We start from the raw sequence: 22,994 nt of genomic DNA on the forward strand, positions 1-22,994 counted from the left end.
TAAACATCTAAATCAAGGAACCAAATCCCATGAGGTGTTTGGTCATACATAAGTAGGCTCAACAGCTGCTCTTCTTGTTGTTGGCGGCGGTATAAATATATCTACCATACAACTTTTGCCAATTCAACTTTTTACAGGTGTACAACTTACTGACAACAATTAAAAGAATCGGCTATGCAATCCTACCCTTAATTAATGTGATTTTTCCATCACTGTTAACCTCCCTCCACCGCCCCCGCCCCCCGCCCGTGGTACCAATAATCAACTTTGGTCTCTATACATTTACCTTTTCTTGTCTTTTTATATAAGTGAGGTCATACAATATTTGTCCTTTTGTGATTGGTTTATTTCACACGACATAATGTCTTAAAGCTCCATCCATACTGCAGCATGTGTCAATACTTCATTTCTCCTACTGGCTGAGTAATATTCCATTGTACGTATGTCCCACATTTTGTTTATCCCTTCATCTGTCAATGAGCATTTAGGTTGTTTCCACCTTTTGGCTATAGTGAATAGTACTGCAATGAACATTGGTGTACAAGTCTCTGTTTGAGTCTCTACTTTCAAGTCTTTTGGGTATATACCTAGGAGTAGAATTGCTGGGTCATATGGTAGTTCCATTTTTAGTTTTTTGAGGGACCACAACACTGTTTTCCACAACTGCTGTACCATTTTGCGTTTGTACCAGCAATGGATACGAGTTCCAATTTTCCTACGTCCTCACCAAGTTTTATTATTTTCTTTTTTATCTTAGCCATCCTACCAAAAAAACCAAACCAAACCCGCTGCTGTCAAGTCAATTTCTACTCATAGTAACCCTATCGGACAGAGTAGAACTGCCCCATACAGTTTCCAAGGAGAACCTGGCAGATTCGAACTGCTGACCTTTGGTTAGCAGCCGTAGCATTTAACCACTATGCCACCAGGGTTTCCTTAGCCATCCTACCCACCAAAAAACCAGTGGTATTTCGTTGTGATTTTGATTTGCATTTCTCTGATGGCTAATGACACTGAGCAACTTTTCATGAGTCTGGTGGCCATTTGAATGTCCTCTTTGATGAAATGTCTATTCAAGTCCTTTGCTTTTTTATGATTGGGTATTAGTCTTCTTGTTCTTAGGTTATTGAAATTTTATATATATTTTGGTTATTAGATTCTTGTTGGATACATGGTTTCTGAAGATATTCTCCAAGTCAGTAGTTTGCCTTTTCACTTTTTTGGTTAAGTCTTTTGATGAAAGTTTTTAATTTTTATCAGGTCCCATTTTCTTATTTTGTCATTTGCTATTTGTGCTTTTGTTATCATATTAGATAATCCATTGTTGGAAGCTAGGCCTGACAGCCTTGCCCCTGCTTTTTCTCCTAAGAATTTTATGGTTTTTATTCACACATTTAGGTCCTTAATCCATTTTTAATTTGTTTTTGTGTGTGGTGTGAGTCGTGGATCCTGTTTCATTTTTCTGCTTATGGAAATCCAATTTTCCCAGCACCATTTATCGAAGAGACCTTTCTTTCCCCATTGAACGGATTTAGCACCCTTGTCAAAAATCAATTGACCATAGATGTGTGGGTTTATTTCTGGACTCTCAATTCTATTCCATTGGTCTACGTACCTATTGTTATACCAGTACCAAGCTGTTCTGCTTACTATAGCTGTACAGTATGTTTTAAAGTCAGGAAGTGTGAGTCCTCCTACTTTGTTTTTCTTTTTCAAAATTGTTTTAGCTATTCCAGACCTCTTGCCATTCCATATAAAGTTAAGGATTTTTTTATTTTATTTTCTGTAAAGAAGGCTGTTGGAATTTTTATTGGAATTGCATTGTATCTATAGATCGCTTTGGGTAGTATTGACAGCTAAACGATATTAAGTCTTCCAAACCATAAACACGAAACCTCTTTCCATTTATAAGTCTTCTTTAATCTCTTTCAGTAGCTTTTTAAAGTTTTCATTCTACAAATCCTTCACATCCCTGGTTAGATTTATTCCTAAGTATTTTATTCTCTTAGATGCTATTGTAAATGGAATTGTTTCCCTAATTTCTCTTTCAGATTTCTCATTACTGGTGTATAGAAACCCAACTGATTCTTGTTTGTACCCTTGTACCCAGCAACTTTGCTGAATTCCTCTATTAGCTCTAGAAGCTTTCTTGTGGACTCTTTGGGATTTTCCCTATATAGGATCATATCGTCCACAAATAGAGGTAATTTTACTACTTCTTTTCCAATCTGGGTGCCTTTTATTTCTTTTTCTTGTCTTATTGCTCTGGCTAGGACTTCTAACACAATATTGAATAGAAATGGTGAGAGCAGGCAGCCTTGTCTTGTTTCCAATTTCAAGGGGAAAGCTCTCAGTCTTTCTCCATTAAATATTATGTTGACTGCTGGCTTTTCATTTATGCCCTAAATCATATTGAGGAATTTCCTTTATATTCCAATCTTCTTTAGGCTTCTCATCAAAGAAGGGTGTTGGATTTCATCAAATACTTTTTATGCATCCATGGAGATGATCATGTGGTTCTTTTCCTTTGTTTTACTCATGTGGTTTATTACATTGATTGATTTTCTAACGTTGAACCATCTCTGCATTCCTGGAATAAATCCTATTTGGTCATGATATATGACTCTCTTAATATGCTGCTGAATTCTGTTTGCTAGTATTTTGTGGAGGATATTTTCACAAAAGATATTGGCCTGTAGTTTTATTTTCTCGTGGTGTTTTTGTCTGGTGTGGGTATCAGGGTTATGTTTGCTTCATAGAATGAATTAGGGAGTATTCCTTCTCTATCTTTTGGAAGAGATTAAACAGTGTTTGTGTCAATTCTTCTGTAAATGTTTGGTAGAATTCCCCAGTGAAGCCATCTCATCCAGGACTTTTTGGGGGGGAAGAGGTTTTTGACCACTGATTCGATCTCTTCACTTGCTATGGGTCTGTTGAAACTCTTTATTTCCACTTGAATCAGTTTGGGTATGTTGTGTGCTTCTAAGAATTTGTCCATTTTCATCTAGATTGTCCAGTTTGTTGCCATACAGTCGTTCTTAATATTCTGTAATAATTCTCTTTATTTCTCTTGGGTCAGTTGTAATGTCCCTGCTTTCATTTATTATTTTGGTTATTTTCATCTTTTCTCCTCTTTCCTTTGTCAGTCTAGCTAAAGATTTGTTAATTTTATTGATCTTTTCAAAGAACCAACTTATGGTTTTCATGATTCTCTTCTCATTTTTCTGTTTTCAATTTTGTTTTTTTATGCTAGGATCTTTGTTATTTTCTTTCTTCTGGTAGGTTTAGGCTTAGTTTGCTCTTCTCTTTCTGGTTCCTGGAGTTAATTACACTACATTTTATTAGCATCATCTCCTCTAAGCCAAGAAAGAAGACAGTTTTTGATTAATAAGCAAAAGGGAAATTAAAAAAAAGTTTGCATTATATTTGTTGATTAAATAATGGTTTATACTGTTTTCTAAAATCAGCTTATTAAAAAAAATTACACATCCTTTTGGAAACATAGATTTTCAAATTCAAAGAAAGTGCTTTATATAGTAACAATTTTTAGACAGCTTCAGTGGAAGACATCATTATTGTCTATCATCATTATTTTAAAATATCATCCAGCTGCTAATGCCCAAAAAAGGCATTCCGTGGCAGAAATTGATTTAGGGCTACCAAAGATACCTAGGAAATGTGGTAATCACCAATTACCAGATTGTTATCATTTTTATGATTTGTAGTGTATGTACCAACCAAAGAAAAGGGATTTTTGCTGTTGTAAAGTCTGAAGAAAACAGAATGATCTTTACTGAAATTAAGTAAAAATCACTTGTCTTTATCCGTGAATAAGTATTCTCTTAAGGTGAGAAGCTGTATGATGTACTAGAAAATGTCCCTGCCTCAAAGTCAGACAAATCAAGGTTCTGCCACTACCTGGGTGATATTGATTGAGTAATTTAACATCTTGTCTTCTGTAAGATGGAGATCCATAAAAATGCATTGCCATCGAGTCGATTCCAACTCATAGCAACCCTATAGAGACAGTACCCCCTATATCATGAGGGATTGAGAGAAATAGAATTAGAAGAGGTGACTTATAATAAATAGTTGCTCCTTCTCTTGCCTATTGTTGACCAATTAGCATGTTCCAAACATTTGCATTTTCTTGGAGAAGACTGAAGGCCTCGTCTCTAGAGTGGGACTGATCTCTGCATACTGTTGGGAGATGTTCAAAGATCACAGGAGCTTTTCATGTGCATATTTGTGTTGGCTTGTTTGCATGCTTAATGTGGGGACAGACTAAGGAGGAAGGTAGAAGATTGGCATGATTTTGAATCTACCAAAAGGAAACTGAAAGAATTCTTTACCTTCCCTTCTCCTCATTCAGGAAGTAAACTTACATCTAATATTCAGTAAAAATTAATTATTCAGGAAATAAGACAAAGACAGTATGTGTCATCACTGAAGGTTTCCCCCCTTGTTTTGAATTCTCCATTCAAGGAACACCAAGTGTAGTATATGCCTGGACTAGAAAAGTTAGGTTCACTTTAGAAAACTGACAGCCTATTTGTGATAAATACTCTAGTGCTGAGTTCTATGAGTTCTTCTGCGTAAAGTGTTAAAAAGCAATTAAGTAATTGATCATCGTCCCCTAATGTGCTTTTCAACTTTAACTGACAGATAGCATAAATATTTCCAAATATGAGATTCTGTAAGATACTTTCCATGTACAAGCCTTTCTGTGAAGGTAGTAAAGATTAGATTATCCTATATTTCTGTCCTGTTCTCTAGTGGGACATTTCAGTGCCACACTCATACGAAAATAATAAAAACTTTTCACCGGCCCCAACATCCTCACTGACATCACCAAGGGTGTGCAATACCTCAATGAGATCAAAGACAGTGTGGTGGCCTGCTTTCACCGGTCCACCAAGTAGGGGCGCTGTGTGCGTAGAACGTGCGAAGAGTGAGCTTCAGTGTCCAGGATGTGACCCTGCACGCTGGTGCCATCCACCGCGGGAGCTGCCAGGTATCCCCACTGTCCCTGACTGCCTCTACGCCAGCGTGTCGACCATCCGGCTCCACCTCACGGAGTTCATCTACCTCGTGGAGATTCAGTGTCCGGAGCAAGTGGTTGGTGGCGTGTACGGTGTCCTGAACAGGAAACGAGGTCATGTCTTCTAGGAGTCCCAGGTGGCTGGCACACCCATATTTGTCGTGAAGATCTACCTGCCCTTTGATGAGTCCTTTGGCTTCACGGCTGACTTGAGGTCTAACAGGGGCCAGCAGGCCTTCACCCAGTGCATGTTTTCGACCACTGGCAGAAACTGCCTGGAAACCCCTTCCACAACACCAGCCCCAGCCAGCCACGTGGAGACCTATAAGCACAAAAGCCTGAAGGGGGGCATTCCAGCCCATGACAACTTCCTGGACAAATTGTAGGTGGTCTTCGCAGCGGCAGCTGGCAGCCCCTGGTGGGACTTGGCCAGCACACGCCCACAGCAACAGGTCCTGCATTCTCCTCACACCTGGTAAAGTCACCCTGCCCACCTGCCCGCCCACGTGGCATCAGGGGCCCACTGTATGCCATCGCCCCAACATTCACACTTGATGCTGTTCTTTCCAGTATTTATTTCAAGATTTCAAAGGGGCTGCGGAAATGGCCTTTTTGCAGGTACTTACTTGGCTGGTAGTGGTGGGACACCTGACAGATTTCTTTCCCATTTCTTCAGAGGGAAATCCAAGCGCCCAAAAATTTTAAAATTAATTGCATCAAGAGGTTTATTTGGGCGGCTAGCCCACAGTGGGCTCCTCTGCCCCAGAAAGGAGGAAGGGACAAGAGGGTAGACATTTCTCTAAGGACAGAGACTGGAAGCAGGAGGTTGTGTGTGATGTCACTTGAACACCGCCAGCTGTGTCCGTGCCACTGGAATAATCAATTTGATATGGTGGTGGACAAAAATAAAAACTTTTGTAGAGACAAGCCTTTCCTTGGTCCGACAAATAATATTCACTGCAGAATGTAAGCTCTTTGGCACAGATCTCCAACTTCAGCCATAAACGTTCACACATATAATCCTCAAGGCATCCTTTTGCATCTCAAAATAATTAACCTTTTCTTTTCTTTATTTTTTAAAAAGTCGATTTTTAAAATATACATGAATTTCCAATTCTATTTTATTTCCTTGATATCATCTTCAATGGGAAATATTTCAGAGTGGGAATGATAACTGGAAAAAACAAAAAAACACCAATTACTAGATGTGCTGTACTGTAACTAGGGATTAGAAAGCATGCTCCTTAACTCTGCTCTAAAATTCACTCGAAATATCACAGATTTTTCTTTAATATTGTCTCATTATAATTGTTCTTTGCTTCCACATCTGTAGATTCAAAGTAGGGATAAAATAGCAATTTTTATTTCAAGCAGATAGCTTCTTACTTATTAACTCTGTAATATCTTACCAGTGTGAGTCATAGTAAGAAAGTTTAGCAAGACGAGGGCATAATTTCCTCCAGAAGACAATGTGTAAGAACAATGAACGTTTACAAAATCTAGGAAGGTTTAAAGGCTGGCAGGGCAGTGTGAGAGAAAAAGAGCTGGAATTGGAGTTGGAAACCCTAGACATAGTGGTGTCACTACTCATTACCATTGGTGTGACCTTGGGCAAGTCACTTAATCTCTCCTACTTCTCAGAATTTCTAATACTCAGGATTCTAAACTCTGCCAATTAGGGCCCTAAACTTTCACATGGGGATATGAACTAATCAGGGATTCAGCTGACCCTAGAATCCTGCAGGTCCTTTGGATCTAGTCTTCAGAGTTACAAAAGCTCTCAGAGACTTGCCTGTGAGTATATTGTCTAGGTATCTAGAGGCAACAGGTTATGGCTTAATTAATTGTTCTGTCACCTCCAAGTGCAGGCTACCCGCATTTTCCCTCTGTTGTAGAGGGAATTCTTACTGCCCATTACTCTGCTGCATTGCCATAACCATTTCCACATGGTCTTATTTCCTGTCTGAGCATCTGTTGCATATCCCCACTCCTCATACCGATTTACACTGATATTTTGGTTGCAGGGAAAGATAGATGACTTTATGTGACATAAAAATAAGGAGAATGTAAAGTTCAGCCATGTGAGAATCCAGATGTCAGACAACCAGTGGTAGAACAGAAACCTTGACAGAGTTGACTCATAGGGACTGACGTAAAAAGCTGGTCAGAACCAGCTCTAGTGCTAGGTTACCTTGCTGCCATCTCAGAGAGCAAGATATTACGGATCCCTGTTGCCATGTTTTCCTATTAAAACGATTCAGCTTCTTTATTTTCATCTTTTTAAAAATTCTGTTCCTTCTACAAACTGTTCAGCTTTCTCTGAATCTCACATTCAAAATCACTGAGAAAATCTGATTTTTCTAATAAGTTACCAACTCTTCCCTTGGGCAAAGCCCTCAGCATAACCCTCACTTGACCCTTGACAAATTACACGTTGAAGGAACCAGGGTGGGCTGTTACCTCAGTTGGGGCCGAGGGAGCAGAGTCATGAGATATCATGATAGCCTCTTAGACTTATGCAATCATCTAGGGCTACTTAGCTTAGCAGGCAGGGGACCAAGTACAGAGAATGATTAGTCTGCCCAGGACAAAAAGAAAGCCCTTAAATATAGAATACGATTATTAATCTTACAAAGCTATGCCTAATAATTTATAATTGTAAATTATGAAATTTAAAAAAATCACACATATACCATAATTCCACCTTGCCAGAGAGATATATAGTGAAATAAATTTAACATACAATGCAGTGACTTATAACTACCTGTTTGTTAATGTCGCTTATGAAATCATAATTTTAATTACTTGAGGTTTATGCATTTAAATTTGCTTATGCATTATTACATTGGTTCAGCTTTAAAGACTATACATGTAGTACATATATGTGAAGCATTATAATGTGTATATGTGTAATTATAACTGAACTCGAGGGATCACCATAATGATTTAATAACAGGGAGGAAAAAATCAAAGCCAAAAGTAATAAATCTATTTTAATTATATGTGTAATAGCTTGTGGCTATAGTTTTTTATACATATTCATTCACATGTGCCTTTTATATTTTGGATTGATTTTAAAGCTTTCTTCAATGTTTCGTAATTATGACCCCATGTAAATCACCATGGTTGAAAATTTCACATATTCAAATTAATGGGAATAGATACGGAATGTTCATTTGCATTATTGAAAAGTAATTCTTACATGCTCACCGTAGTTATGCCAATATAAATAATTGCAAGTACTCAATGATTAAATTACTGTAACTTAAATGCTCTTTAAAATTATGAAAATGATACGTTTTTATACAGACTAGGTGTTTTTAAGAAGGAACTAATGCATAAGAAACTCTTTAGTCTACCAGTTTGAAATGCTATAATCAGAGTGTGATTTATTGTATTTCCAAAAATGTGAATCAAATATCCTGATTGCATAGTAATGTTTTGGTTTTAGTTATTAGTAAGTTTCTGATTTTTGTTTTACTGCATTTAAAATACATGAGGAATTGATTTTGAATGGGGTGTGAGTCTCAATCCTAATCTTGTTAAAGCTGAATATAATACTAGAACTTAGGCAATATATCATTCCTAAATTCTTTGGAAATTCTGTATCCAGAAATTACAGTGATGTGTTGAATAGCAGCAAACTCAGACTGATGTTACTGTTTGGTTTTGCTTAAGTCTGGTTTGTCTCCATTTATACATGGCATGAGAGAGCCATCTACAGAAAGTTAAGAAAAGAACTGTCTCCTACAATAAGAACAGAAAGTCTCAGCATGTCCGTTAGGAGAGATTACACTATAACAGCAAGTTGAGCATATAACTGTAGCACAGTGGACACAGGTTTGGAGGTTGGAGTGGGCTTGGGCAATGTTAGGCAGCTCTTGAAGGGTGTTAAAACCACCTTGTCCTGAAAATACATGCCAACATTGACAATGTTCAGAGGTTCGAAAAAAATTTGATGTCAGGCCAGGGAGAGTAGGCTTGCCCCAAGAGTCTGGGCTAGTAAATCAGCAAGCAAGCTGGAAGTTTGACACAGGAAACAATGGGACAGGAATGAAAAGGACTCTTTCAGACCCTATCTTTGAGGCAACACCAATCTAAGATCACAAAGCCCAAAATTCTGGGGAGGCGACGTTTGTTTTGGTAGAAATGTGAATACGACTTCCTCAGGAGTCTGGAACTTGTCTGTGATTGGCCTTAACTCCTGTCAACTGCTCATATACAAGTTCAAGTTGAAACTGAAGAAAATTAGAACAAGTCGACTATAGCCAAAGTACAACCTTGAGTATATCCCACCTGAATTTAGAGACCATCTCAAGAATAGATTTGACATGTTGAACACTAATGACCGAAAACCAGACAAGCTGTGGAATGACATCAAGGATATCATACATGGAGAAAGCAAGAGGTCATTAAAAAGACAGGAAAGAAAGAAAAGACCAAAATGGATGTCAGAAGAGACTTTGAAACTTGCTCTTGAACATCAAGTAGGTAAGGTGAAAGGAAGAAATGATGAAGTAAGAGAGTTGTACAGAATAATTCAAAAGGCAGCTTGAGAAGACAAAATAAAATATTATAATGACAAGTGCAAAGGCCTGAAGATGGAAAACCAAAAGGGAAAAACATGTTTGGCATTTCTCAAGCTGAAAAACTGAAGAAAAAAATTCAAGCCTTGAGTTGCAATAGTGAAGGATTCTATGGGGAAAATATTAAATGATTCAGGAAGCATCAAAAGAAGATGGACTATGCCAAAAAGAATTGGTTGATGTTCAACCATTTCAGGAGGTACCATATGAGCAGGAACCAATGGTACTGAAGGAAGAAGTCCAAGCTGCAGTGAAAGCATTGGTGAAAAACAAGGCTCCAGGAATTGACGGAATACCAACTGAGATGTTTCAACAAACAACAGACGCAGCACTGGAAGTGCGCACTCGTCTATGCCAAGAAATTTTGAAGACAGGTACCTGGCCAAGTGACTGGAAGAGATCCATATTTATGCCTGTTCCCAAGAAACGTGATCCAACCGAATGCAGAAATTATCAAGCTGTATCATCAATACCACAAGCAAGTAAAATTTTGCTGAAGATCATTCAAAAGTGGCTGTAGCAGTATATCGACAGGGAACTGCCAGGAATTTAAGCTGGATTCAGAAGAGGACATGGAACCAGGGATATCATTGCTGATGTCAGATGAATCCTGGCTGAAAGCAGAGAATACCAGAAGGATGTTTACCTGTGTTTTATTGACGATGCAAAGGCATTCGACTGTGTGGATCATAACAAATTATGGATAACATTGTGAAGAATGGGAATTCCAGAACGCTTAATTGTGCACGTGCAGAACCTGTACATACATCAAGAGGCAGTCGTTGGAACAGAACAAGGGATACTGCATGGTTTAAAGTCAGGAAAGGTGTGTGTCGGCATTATATCCTTTCACCATACCTATTCAATCTGTCTGCTGAGCAAATAACCCAAGAAGCTGGACTATATGAAGAAGAATGGGGCATCAGGATTGGAGGAAGATTCATCAACGAACTGCAATATGCAGATGACACAACCTTGCTTGCTGAAAGCGAAGAGGACTTGAAGCACTTACTGATGAAGATCAAAGACCACAGCCTTCACTCTGGATTACACCTCAACATAAAGAAAACAAAAATCCTCACAACAATAAGCAATATCATGACAAATGGAGAAAAGATTGAAGTTGTCAAGGATTTCATTTTCCTTGGATCTACAATCAACACCCATGGAAGCAGCAGTCAAGAAATCAAAAGACACCTCGCACTGGGCAAACCTGCGGCAAAAGACCTCTCTAAAATGTTGAAAAACAAAGATGTCACTTTGAAAGCTAGGGTGCGCCTGACCCAAGCCATGGTGTTTCCAATTGCCTTCTATGCATGTGAAAGCTGGAAGATGAATAAAGAAGACTGAAGAAGAATTGATGCCTTTGAATAGTGTGTGTTGGAGAAGAATATTGAATATCCCATGGACTGCCAAAAGAAGGAACAAATCTGTCTTGGAAGAAGTACAACCAGAATGCTCCTTAGAAGCAAGGATGGCAAGACTACATCTCACATACTTTGGACATGTTGTCAGGAGGGATCAGTCCCTGAAGAAGGACATCATGCTTGGTAAATAGAGGGTTAGCGAAAATGAGGAAGACCCTTAATGAGATGGATTGACACAGTAGCTGCAACGAAGAGCTTAAGCATAACAATTGTGAGGACGGTGCAGGATCAGGCAGTGTTTCATCCTATTGTACATAAGGTTGCTATGAGTCGAAACTGACTTGATGACACCTAATACAACAACAGCAATGTGTCAGCAAAGGTCTCCTGCTCTGTGACACTTGTTTTGGTGGGGTTTTAGAGAGGTAGCTCTGAGATCACAATTGTTTTATCAGTTGTAATGTTATTTTTATCACTGGCTGTGTATCTGTCACCTCAACTGGACGGGACTTCTTGAAAGCAGGCGCTTTTTAATATTTATTTTTGTAGTTGGTTGGTCGGTTGGCTGATCACTGAGTCCCCATGGGCTTTCTCAGGGCTTGTAGTAAGGGTTCAAAAAACGTTGCATGAGTGAATGAATCACTGCAGCCAAAAGCTAAATAAAAATAATGCTTGCAATTTAAATGCATCTTCAAGTTCCCTAGCCCTTCCTTTCAACCAGCTGGATGCCCCTATGCTCCTCCTATTTAGCAACTTTAGAACCACCACTGGGGCAGAAATAATCAGAATAATGCTTCCTTTTAGAATCAGAATATAAATGATAGTGAACACATAAGGAGCCCTGGTGGCGCAGTGGTTAAGAGCTTGGCTGCTAACTGCTTGGCAGTTCGAGTCTACCAGCAGCTCCTTGGAAACCCTGTGGGGCAGCTCTACTTGTCCTATAGGGTCGTTAGGAGTCAGAATCGACTCAACAGCAGTGTGTTTGAGTTTGAGCTTTAGTTGAACACTGAGGGACATGTGCTTGTGGTAGGTACTATTAATATCCCTGTTCTACACATTCACTCACTCAAAAAATTATTATTTGCACACCGTCTATGGCAGTGGGTTTTTTTCTTTTTGGTTTTCTACGGTCCAGGTGGACTGGGGATGCAATAGTCAAAAGAACAAAATCCCTCTCATGGGATTTAGAAATCGAGACAAGAGAACTTACTCCAGTGCCCACATACCAATTCATTACGCTATAGTGCATTCACAGTATCATATAAGGAAAATTATGCATGTGTATGTAGGAAAATTAAACTGTGAGCAGAATTTGGGAAATTACTGGTGTGGATAGAGGTTATGGTTCATTACTAAACATCATGCAACAGAAATGACATAAAATTATTTTGTTAGGATCAAATATCATTTTAAGCTCGCTCCTAACCCATAATATTTTTAAATTTTTATTTTGAAAAAAATTTTAATCATACAAAAAGCTGAAAGAATAGTACAATGAACATCTGTATATCTTCCATTTAGTTTCGACAATGGCTGACATGCTGACAAATATTTACATACTTCTTTTGTGGAACCGGAGCCCTGGTGGCGCACTGGCTAAGAGCTCAGCTGCTAACCAAAAAAGGTCAGCAGTTGGAATCCACCAGCTGCTCCCTGGAACCCCTATGGGGCAGCTCTACTTTGTTGTACAGAGTCCCTATGAGTTGGAATCGACTTGAAGGCAAGGGGTTTGGTTTTGGTTTTTGTTGAACTATTTGAGAATGTCAGAGACATTATAACATCTTGTGCAACTCCTAAGAATAAGTAAATAAGTACATTCTCCTATATAATCACAGTTCCCTTATCACACCTAAGAAAATTAGCAATTCCACAATATAATTATTCAGTTCATGGTCAAATATTCTCCCTATTTTCCCCAAAATGTCTTCAATAGCTTCTTAAAAAAAGGGGGGGGGGGACCAAACAAGGCATTTTTTTGTTGTGTCTCTTAAATCTCTTTTAATCTAGGATAGGTATTTCCCCCAAGACATTAAGGTGGTGCAATGGTTAAGCACTTGGCTGTTAACCGAACAGTTGGCAGTTCAACCTGGCAGTTCTACCATGTTGCTATGAGTCTGAATCTACTTGGTGGCACCTAACAATAACTAAGAAGACATTAACCTAGAAAATTTCAGGCCAGTTTTATTGACGAATACCCCACATTGTGAATTTATTTTCTTATATTTTTATTTTATTCTTCTGCTCCCTGCATTTTCTGTAAACTAGAAGTTGGGTGTAGAGGCTTAATTAGACATAGGTTTAACATTTTGGCCAAAAATACTTCATAAATGTCGTTGGGTATATCTGACACTACCTAATAAGAAGCCAAGTATCATCACATTGTCTCACTACATGTAATGCTAAATTTTATCACTTGGTTAAGGCAATATCTGCCAGATCACTCCGTTGTAAAGGTATATTTTCCCTTCGTAATCACATTTAATTCTGCTTTAATTTTTATCATTTGCTTTCTTCTGGTGTCTGAGGGTTTCTTTTGTTGCTCTCTTTCTATTTGTTCAAGTTGTAGGGATAATTCTTTGATTTTGACCCTTTCTTCTTTTTCGATGTGTGCTTTCATTGATATAAACTGACCTCTGAGCACTGCTTTCGCTGTGTCCCAAAGGTTCTGATAGGAGGTGTGTTCATTCTCATTGGATTCTATGAATTTCTTTATTCCATCTTTACTGTCTTCTATAACCCAGTCATTTTTGAGCAGGGTGTTGTTCAGTTTCCACGTGTTTGATTTCCTTTCCCTGCTTTTTCTGTTATTGATTTCTACTTTTGTGGCCTTATGGGCAGTGAAGATGCTTTGTAATATTTCAACGTTCTGGATTCTGCTAAGGCTTGCTTTATGACCTAATATGTGGTCTATTCTAGAGAATGTTCCATGTGCATTAGAAAAGAAAGTATACATGGCTGCTGTTGGGTGGAGTGTTCTGTGTATGTCTATGAGGTCAAGTTGGTTGATTGTGGCATTTAGATCTTCCGTATCTTTGTTGAGCTTCTTTCTGGATGTCCTGTCCTTCACTGAAAGTGGTGTGTTGAAGTCTCCTACGATAATTGTGGAGCTGTCCATCTCACTTTTCAACACTGATAGAGTTTGTTTTATGTATCTCGCAGTCCTGTCATTGGGTGCATAAGTATTTAATATGGTTATATCCTCCTGGTATATTGTCTGTTTAATCATTATTTAGTGTCCTTCCTTATCCTTTGTGGTGGATTTAACTTTGAAGTCTATTTTGTCAGAAATTAATATTGCCACTCCTGCTCTTTTTTGATTGTTGTTTGCTTGATGTATTTTTTTCCATCCTTTGAGTTTTAGTTTATTTGTGCCTCTAAGTCTAAGGTGTGTCTCTTGCAGGCAGCATATAGACAGATCATGTTTTTTAATCCATTCTGCCCCTCTCTGTCTCTTTATTGGTGCATTTAGTCCATTTACGCTCAGCATATTTACGGATAGGTATGAGTTTATGAGTTCAGTGCTGTCATTTTGATGTCTTTTTTTGTGTGCGTTGTTGACAGTTCGTTTTTCCCGCTTAATTTTTTGTGCTGAGTAGTTTATATATTGTCTTTTATTCATTACTGTTGACTTTGTTTCTGCTGATTCTCTATTTTTTTTCTTGTATTTTATTTTGATGAGTAGGATTATTAGTCTCCTTTGTGCTTACCTTAATATTTACCCCTATTTTTCTAAGTTTAAACCTAACTTTATTTCTTTATATTGCCTTGTCTTCCTCTCCATATGAAAGATCTATGACTACATCTCAGCCCCTCTTTATTGTTTTAATGTTGTCTTCTTTTGCATAATGATGTTACTGTTTCCCTGTTTTGAGTGTTTTTTTTATGTGATTTCCCTATCTGTGCTGACATCTTGTTACTCTGTCCTGTGTTTTAGTCTTGCGTTGATATCTAATATTATTGATTTTCTAACCAGAAAACTCTCTTTAGTATTTCTTGTAGTTTTGGTTTGGTTTTTATGAATTCCCTAAACTTCTGTTTATCTGGAAATGTCCTAATTTCACCTTCTTACCTGAGAGACAGTTTTGCTGGATATATGATTCTTGGCAGGCAGTTTTTTCCCTTCAATGCTTTATATAAGTCATCCCATTGCCTTCTTGCCTGCATGGTTTCTGCCGAGTAGTCCAAGCTTATTCTTATTGGCTCTCCTTTGTAGGTGACTTTTCATTTATCCCTACCGCTCTTAAAATTCTCTCTTTGTCTTTGGTTTCAGCAATTTTGATTATAATGTCTTGGTGACTTTGTTTTAAGATCTACTTTATGTGGAGTTCGATGAGCATCTTAGATGGATATCTTCTCATCTTTCATGATATCAGGGAAGTTCTCTGCCAACAAATCTTCAACAATTCTCTCTGTAATTTTCTGTTATCCCTCCCTGTTCTGGTACTCCAGTCACTCATGGGTTATTTCTCTTGATAGAGTCCCACATGATTCTTAGAGTTTCTTAATTTTTTTTAATTCTTTTGTCTGATTTTTCTTCAAATATATTGGTGTCAAGTGCTTTATCTTCAGTCTCACCAATTCTGCCTTCCACTTGCTCAGTTCTGCTCCTCTGACTTTCTATTAAGTTGTCTAATTCTGTAATTTTATTGTTAATCTTCTGAATTTCTGATTGCCGTCTGTCTATGGATTTTTGCAGCTTATTAAATTTTTCATTATGTTCTTGAATAACCTTTTTAATTTCTTCAACTGTTCTATCTGTGTGTTTCGTGGCTTGTTCTGCGTATTGCCTGATCTCCTTCCTGTTATCTTGAAGAGTTCTGTATATTAATCTTTTATATTCTGCATCCAGTAAATCCAGGGAGGCACCTTCATCCAGAAGATCCCTTGATTATTTGTTTTGAGAGCTTGTTGAAGTGATCATGGTCTGCTTCTTTATGTGATTTGATATTGACTGTTGTCTCTGAGCCACCTATAAGTGATTGTATTAGTTTATTTTATGTTTGCTTATTGTATCCTAAATTGTATCCTAGCTTCTAGCTTTGTTTTGTTTTGTTTTGATATGCCCAAATAGGTTGCTTGAGTGAGCTAGCTTGATTATTTTCATCTTTGAAGCTCTAACATCCTGTCACCAGATGGCTAGAGCTGTTATCATGTATATCAACCTAGGAGTCCATTCACTTTTCTTGTATGGATTCAGCTCTGGTATCCAGGTAGTTGGTCATCAAGTGTGTGCTACAGGCTCTTCCCTACAGTCTTAGAGGGGCAAGGGTGATTGGTGTAGGTACTGGTATCTGGTTGCAGCAGGGGGTCATGCTCTGAACAAGGCAGGGGGCTGGCAACCATCCTCCGAGTGTCTGTGAGGAAAGTGTGTCCCTGTTCCCTAAAGCGCACAGGTGGGTGAGTTCTGCCGATGGACCATGGGCACCCAATGCTTTTGGTTGTAAGGACTGGGAGGTACCAGTTATCCTTGGACCCCTGTCATGGGTGGCGTGACCTAAGTGGAACCACCAGTTCTTAGGTCCCTGATGTGGGTAGGTGAGGACTCTGTTTAATAGACAAAATTTTTTCAGACACCAAACACCCACCTCTCCACCACACAGCTGAAACAGTTATAGCCTGCCAACAAGGGCCTGTTCTTCTGAAATAGGCCCACACAAGTTCATGCAGGGGGGGAACAGTATTCAAAGTCCATAGACTGTTTATGCCTGGACAGGAGCGGCTTCTGTCCTGAGCTCCCCAGGTTAGTGGAGCTGACAGATTATCTTTTCCCCCAACTGTGAATTTATTCCTTCTCCAAGGCCAGGAGAGTGGCTCAGAGCACTCAGCAGCACCTATCTCAGGCCCGGGGAAAACAGCCACTGAAGCCGGCTTGGGGGCTGGGGGTGTGGTAAAACATATGCAAGTACTTAGCTTTTGCTGAGAATGCTGTTCTTCTCTGGTTCCAGAGGTGTGGGTAGGCTATGCAGCTGGCTGTTTCTCCCTGAGGAAACTGAGGCCAAATGTTACCACCAGCCGAATGAAGTCACTCCTGGGAACGGTGCCTGAGGGTTCCCGGAGATTCAGGTCTGGCAGCTCCTCTCCACTTCTGAACCATCTCTCCCTCCCCCTGCTGCTCAGTCCATTTTCTGACTTTGCCTTTGATGGTCAGGGCTTCTAGCTTGTCATAAATATAATCATTTCACTTGTTTTTTAGGGTCTTTGTTGTAAGAGGGATCACCAGAAGCGTCTGACTACTCCACCCACCATCTTGGCCCCACCTCTCCCCTTTGTAATTAATAAGTAACCTCTGGGGTGATATTTTGGAAACCCTGGTGGTGTAGTGGTTAAGTGCTATGGCTGCTAACCAAAGGGTTGGCAGTTTGAATCTGCCAGGTGCTCCTTGGAAACTCTATGGGGCAGTTCTACTCCATCCTATAGGGTTGCTATCAGTCAGAATCGAATCCACGGCACTGGGCCTGGTTGTTTTTTGGGGGGGGGGTGATATTTTGGTACTGTTTGAATATCACCCTCTCCAGAAACATTTTAATCCAGTGGTTTTAGCATGAGTCCTGTCTGAATTAAATATTACACTGGGAATTTCAAGTTATGAGAATTTTTTAATTTTATCATTCCTTCTACATTTATTAGCTTTTCTTCTTCCACCATCTCCACTCCTATCCCTTCCCTTCGGTCTGTTTCTTTCTTGTGTATCACTGTAGATCTGTGGATATTTTTATTCAACGTACTATGATCATTTACTGTAATTATCTCAAATTTGGCTAGTGGGAACCCCTTCAAGCATTTCTCACTATTGAACTCTTATTCCTCTCTCAACTCGTATTTCATACCATCTTATATGTGAAGCATTGCTTGACCGAGAATTTTAAGTGTCCCTTTCCCCTATTCTCCAACTGTGTGTTGCTTATATTTCCATCATAGTGCATAACAGTTTGCATGACAATTACTTATAGTTTTGTCTCTCCATTAGTCTACAAGGCCCCTGAGAGAAGATATGTATTTATACTTTGCTATGCACCAATATCAGCAACGCCGATGGCATAGTGGTTAAGAGCTATGGCTGCTAACCAAAAGGTTGGCAATTCAAATCCACCATACGCTCATTGGAAACCCTATGGGGAGTTCTACTCTGTCCTTTATGGTGGCTGTGAGTCAGAATCAACTCAGCTGCAAAAGGTTTGGTTTATGGTTCATCCCCAATATCCAGCATTGTGTCTGATGAATGTTTATTATGACAGGTTGAATGAATCTGTGATTTATCTATTTCATCATTCTCCTTCAACTCTGTTTCCTACCTTACCTCGGATCCACAATTATTAAAGCTTTAAGGGGCAAGACTCTCCCGCAAGCGAAACACCTCTTTGGGAGTTTTAAAAGTATTCTGCTTGCTAAAAACATCCAGCCATTTTCTTGTAGAACTTTTCAGACCTTTTCTATGTAGTCCAAGAATTGTGGACTCATGCACCACACTACTTTCTTCTTCTGGTTCCTAGGTGAATCATGGGGATCAGAAAGTGAAGGTGATAAAAATCCCTTATTCCTAAGTTTCTATAACATAGCAAAAAAAAAGTGCTTTTCTAGATAGCAGGTCTTTTCACTCTGTACTACAGAAAAATCCTCACTTCCGACCAATTTCTTACCCAACTAAAGGTATTTTTTGTACCCACAATTGATAGTGGCCAATTTTAAAAAAATTAATTGGCATTCCTTTCAAACAGAATTGAATTGTTTGCAGTTAAAATTTAGGTGAATAATTTCTGATGACCACAAGCTGAAATGGCTTCTAAGACTGACAGGATGCCATTGTTGTCAGGGAGAAAATGCTGATGTCTTCTTTTACCTCCACAAAACCACAAACAACATTTCTCTCCCAGCAATCAATCATGGATGATTTGGGTATCGCTATCACGGCCTTTCAAAACCAGGTCAACAAAAATAATAGCTTCACAAAAAGTCCATGTTTTGAGCCCAGACCCATGTATCCAACTATCCATAACCTGTCTCTATTTGGATTCCTCACAAGTACCTCAGACTCATTATGTCCAAAACTCGTCAGTTCCCCTAGCTCAGTGAATGTCAACACTATTTACCCACTTGCCCAAGTAAGAGTCTGGAGGCCCACTACCCATGCCTTTATTTCTTTACTGTGTTCTACCCCCAGTCAGTCAACAAAGGTTTTGAATTTCTGATTTCCTAATATGTTGAATCTTATCATCTGCTTGCAACATTGTATTTTAAATTCAACCTGTCCAATAATGAATTCATCACCTTCCCCCTAGAACCTGCACTATCTTCTGAGTGAATGGAACCATATCCATACAGTTGTCAAAGCTGGAAGCCTGTAAGTCAACGTGGATCACTTATACCCACCCAGACCCAGTGCTGCCAAGTCGAATCCGACTCATAGCGACTCCATACAAACCAGGCATTCATATTTGTTTCTTCTTTTCCAGCCCCACGGCTGCTGCCTTGTTGACTCCTTATCCTCTCTTATCTGAACCATTTCGATCATCTCTTACCGGCTCTTCAGGCCTAAGTTTACTCTTCATATTGCTGCAGAATGATCTTCCTGTCACGTGTGACTGGTTATATCACTCCCCTTCCTTAGGCCACTTTCAAAAGTAGTGTAGAATTATGGTTATAAAAACAGAGTGAAAGTCAAGACTGCCCAGATTCAAATTCCTTTTTTACTGGAATTAGCTGTGGACCTTGGATAAATTGTTTAACTTCACTGTTTCCTCATCTCTAACATGTGAATCATAACTGCACCCACTTGTTTAAAAGAAAACAAGTTCATACATGTGAAGTTCATTGAGAATAGTGCCTGGCTTTTTTTCAAACTACAATAGTTGATTTTATTTTTCGTAGTTTCATAATGCAAGCACTATACTAAATATTTGCTTTGTTACTGAGGGTTCAAATTAACCCAATTAGAAAGGTCAAAGCAGTTTGATTTGTGCACATGGATGATAACCAAAGCCTCATGGCTAATTACATTTTAGTTATTAAATATATACAGCATGGAACTCAAATTTTATAGGTCTTTCAGGTCCTTCTCGATGTCTCTTAGTGTGTTTGCACCGTTCTGGGGTCGAATAGTGGTAACTTTGGCTAATCCTTGAGCACTGAGATTACAAGTGAGAGGCAGCTGGACTTCATTCTCAACGCCTTACATCCCTTTGACCATGTTGACAGTGAATTTTTTAACATTCAAATTCAACTCAGATCAGTTAAACTTAATCCAATGGCTCAATTGGTTTATTCTTCTTTTTATTGTGGTAAAAACATACATAGTAAAACATATCTGCTTTATTCCTCTAGTAAATTATTTTGATCACTTCATGGGCTCTTTAATCATCACCCTGTGCATTTCCTTGCCATTCTTACAGTCATATCCTGTGCCCATTTCTGTGTTCAGTAACTGGAGAGGAAGCCTGCCACATTTACTCCACTCCACATAGCCACGATGAATAGACGTGGTCTGTTAAAATCCATCCATGGAAGCTGCAGTAAGAATGCTAGGTTTTCCAGCTGCAAGACAGGGATATCTAGCAGAACCCAAACCATACCCACTCTAATCACATGGTGCTTGTATAATCCTCTTATGTAACAAAGGTAAGAAAATCAACTGTATAGGAAATATAAGGGAAAATGAGTTTGAAGATGTTAACATATCTGTACCCCAGATTGAGGCAACACTTCCCTTATTGCAGATGGACTCCTATAGTTATCACAACAACCTTAGAATTGAAATTTACAGAATAATTATTGTATGCCACAATTTTAAATGTCAGAGTATATTCATTTCCATGCTAAAAGCTCATTATTCTCTAAAATACCCACAAGGGACTTCAATTTCTGTTCTGACATATAAAGAGCTTGGGAGTTGTCACTCCCATCCTCACAACAAGAAAAAAGCTGAAAAACTGAAATCAATTGCTCTTCTTAGACATATCAAAGAACTGAGGTCACAGGGCAAACCACTGTCCTGAAAACTGGAGATGTAGACAGATACAGAAAATCACAGTTTACTAGAAATCAGGTAGGAATACTTGAAGTATAATTGAGTAATTTCTGAAGACTGAGTGTAGATTAGCTTGAGAGCTAATTCCTAGAAGCACAGCCTTGGGAGAGTCCCATACCTTTGAGAGCTTTATTTCCGGAAATCCCGAAAGGTTCTTGCTGTGAAGATCAGATAAAAAATCCCCTCGTGCTTCGGGCAGGAGAAAGGGAAAGGGAACCATTTTGAAATATGCCTAAAGTAGTTTTCTGTTCTTAAAAATTATCTTTCCTGAAGAGAAATTATTTCACCAGAACCTAACATATGGGTATCACCAGAGTCTAACTGATGTGGAGGAAGGAAAATACACAACTTGAACCACCTCTAGACTTCCTACCTCACCTAAAGAGTGAGAAGAAGAAAAAAAAAAAAAAAGGCTGAAAAGCACTTGTGAAAGTTACATCCCAGGGGCATGGGCTCACTAAAAAACTGAGACTTAATCATAGGATCATAGAATACTCCTCCTTCCCCAACATCTTACTATCATATCAATAGGGCTTCTGTATAATTACAGGAGATTACAGGCAAATAAAACTGCAAGGACCTATTTAAGGAGTTGCTAAGGAAACCCAAAGACAATAGGAGACACAAAATCAAGGACACCAGAGGAAATTTTTAACCTCTGATACCTACGGCTACAGCAAACAGTAAACATATCTTAATTCCTAGCCAGATAAATATACAACTTCACATCAAAGGTCTATTTACTTCAGTTCCATTCACTCAATACTACATGTCCAGCTTACAACAAAAAATTACAAGTCAAACTAAAAGGAAAAAAAAATCTGAAGGAATAGGGCAAGCATCAGAACCAGGTTCAAACATGGTGGAGATTTTAGAATTATTCAGACCAGGAGTTTAAAATAATTATCATTAATATGCTATGGGAAAAGAGGACAACATGCAAGGCCAGATGGGTAATGTAAGCAAGGAGAAGGAAAGTATAAGAAAAAAATCAAAAGGAAATACTGCAAATAAAAAACACTAACAGAAAGGATGAATTTGATGAGTTCATTGGTAAACTGAACATAGCTGGGGGAAGAATAAATGAGCTTAAAGATATGTCAATTGAAACTTCCTAAACTGAACATCAAAGAGAATAAGAATGAAAAAAAATGGAATAGAGTATCCAAGAACTGTGGGACAATTCAAAAAGGTATAATATACATGTAATGGAATGTCAGAAGTATAAGAAATAGAGAAAGGAAGAGAAGAAATGTTTAAAGTAATAATGGCTGAGATTTTCCAAAATTATTGACAGACACCAACCACTAAAACAATAATCCACTAAGCTTCAGAGAAGGCCAAGTAAATACCAAAAAAACTACACCTAAACAGAGCATTTTCAAAATGCAGAAAATCAAAGACAAAGAGGAAATCTTGAAAGACACCAGAAGAAAAAAACACTTTCTCTATAGAGGAACAAGGGTAAGAATTACATTAGATTTCTCTTCAGAAACCATCCAAGCAATACAAGAGTGGAGTGAAATGTTTAAAATGTTGAAAGCAAAAGCCCACAAGCCTAGAACTCTGTTCCCAGAAAATTATCCTTCAGAAGTGAAGGAAAAATAAAGAATTTCTCAGACAAACAAAAATCAAGGGACATTTTCACCACTAGACCTGCCTTGCAAGAAATGTTAAAAGAAGTTCTTCAGAGAGAAGGAAAATGATATTGATCAGAAATTCAGATCCATGTAAAGAAAAGTGATTAAGAAGAAATAAATAAAGATAAAATAAAAATCTTTTATTTTCCTTATCCCTAAAATCAAACAGATACAAATTTGTTCAAAATAACAATATTATTGCTTATGGATAAGTGAAATGTACAACAGCAATATTATAATGGACAGGAGGAAAGAATTGGGAATATGCTGTTATAAAGCACCTGTATTACCTGTGAAGTGGTTTAGTGTTATTTGAAAGTACATTTAGATTAGTTGTAA

General features: G+C 38.5%; 1 pseudogene; it reads left to right on the top strand.

The window, feature by feature from the left end:
• The first annotated feature begins 4,814 nt into the window (after positions 1-4,814).
• LOC104845861 (elongation factor 2-like) lies at positions 4,815-5,427 on the top strand (annotated as a pseudogene).
• Positions 5,428-22,994: the final 17,567 nt, after the last annotated feature.

The sequence above is a fragment of the Loxodonta africana genome, chromosome 17 (genome assembly GCF_030014295.1).
Source record: "Loxodonta africana isolate mLoxAfr1 chromosome 17, mLoxAfr1.hap2, whole genome shotgun sequence".
Classification (NCBI taxonomy): Eukaryota; Metazoa; Chordata; class Mammalia; order Proboscidea; family Elephantidae; genus Loxodonta; species Loxodonta africana.